This window comes from Orycteropus afer, unplaced genomic scaffold (assembly GCF_000298275.1).
Source record: "Orycteropus afer afer isolate SDZICR_OR568_19922 unplaced genomic scaffold, OryAfe1.0 scaffold00214, whole genome shotgun sequence".
NCBI classification, from domain to species: domain Eukaryota; kingdom Metazoa; phylum Chordata; class Mammalia; order Tubulidentata; family Orycteropodidae; genus Orycteropus; species Orycteropus afer.
This window is the reverse complement of record NW_006921801.1, coordinates 82,852-84,101: the sequence shown is the minus strand read 5'-3', so window position 1 is coordinate 84,101 and position 1,250 is coordinate 82,852.

The following is a 1,250-nucleotide window of genomic DNA, read 5'->3' as shown; positions in this document are numbered from 1 at the left end:
ACTGCCATTGGTTCTTGATCATATGTCACCTCCTGAAAAGGATGAACATCAACCAATTCTTTTTGGTACAGTGATGCTGTGTATTCTTTCCATCTTCTTTTGATGGTACCTGCATCTTTCAATATATTGCCCATAGAATCTTTCAATACTACAACTCAAGTCTTACTTTTTTTCTTCAGTTCTTTTAGCTTGAGAAATGGCTAGCATGTGCTTCTCTTGGTTTTATAACTCCAGGCCTTTGCACATTTCATTATAATAATTGACTTTGTCTTCTCAAGCTGCTCTTTGAAATCTTTTGTTCAGCTCTTTTATCTTGTCATTTCTTCCATTTGCTTCAGCTACTCTCCATTCAAGGGCAAGTTGCAGAGTATCTTCTGACATACATTTTGTTCTTTTCTTCGTTTCCCATCTTTTTTAATGATCTTTTGCTTTCTTCATGGATGATGTCCTTGATGTCATCCCACAGTTCCTCTAGTTTTTGGTCACTGGTGTTCAATGTATCAAATCTATTCTTTTGTTGTTGTTGTTAAGTGCCATCGAGTCGTTTCCAACTCATAGCGACCCCATGCATAGCAGAACGAACATCTATTCTTTAGATGGTCTCTAAATTCAGAAGGGATATATTCAAGGTCATATTTTGGCTCTTGTGGACTTGTTTTACTTGTCTTCAACTTCAATTTGAGCTTGCATATGAGCAGTTAATGGTCTGTTCCACAATCAGCCCCTGGTCTTGTTTTGGCTGAAGATGTTGAGCATGTCCATTGCTTCTTTCCACAGATGTAGTCAATCTGATTCCTGTGTACTCCATCTGGTGAAGTCTATGTGTAAAGTGTCACTTATGTTGTCAAAAAAAGGTATTTGCAATGAATAAGTCATTGGTCCTGCAAAATTCTATCATGCAGGTCTCTCCTCATCCAGAGCAAAGAAGAATGAGGAAAACCAAAGATTTGTGGAAACAATTCATCCAAGCGACTGCAACACCATGCAATCCACAACCTTTATGACTATGAGACCAGAAGAATTAGATGGTTCCTGGCTACCACTGTCAACCACTTGGAGGGGGATCTATGTAGGAGATACTGGATAGAGAGGGATAACAATGTGGAACAAAACTCAAAACCATTTGGAAAAAAAAGGGGCGACCAGGTTTGCTGGTCTGATAGAGCCTGGTGGAGCCAATGAGACTATGGCCCCTAGCTACCCTTCAGGTCTGGAATTGAACCCACACCTGTGGTTTCCAGCCAAACAAA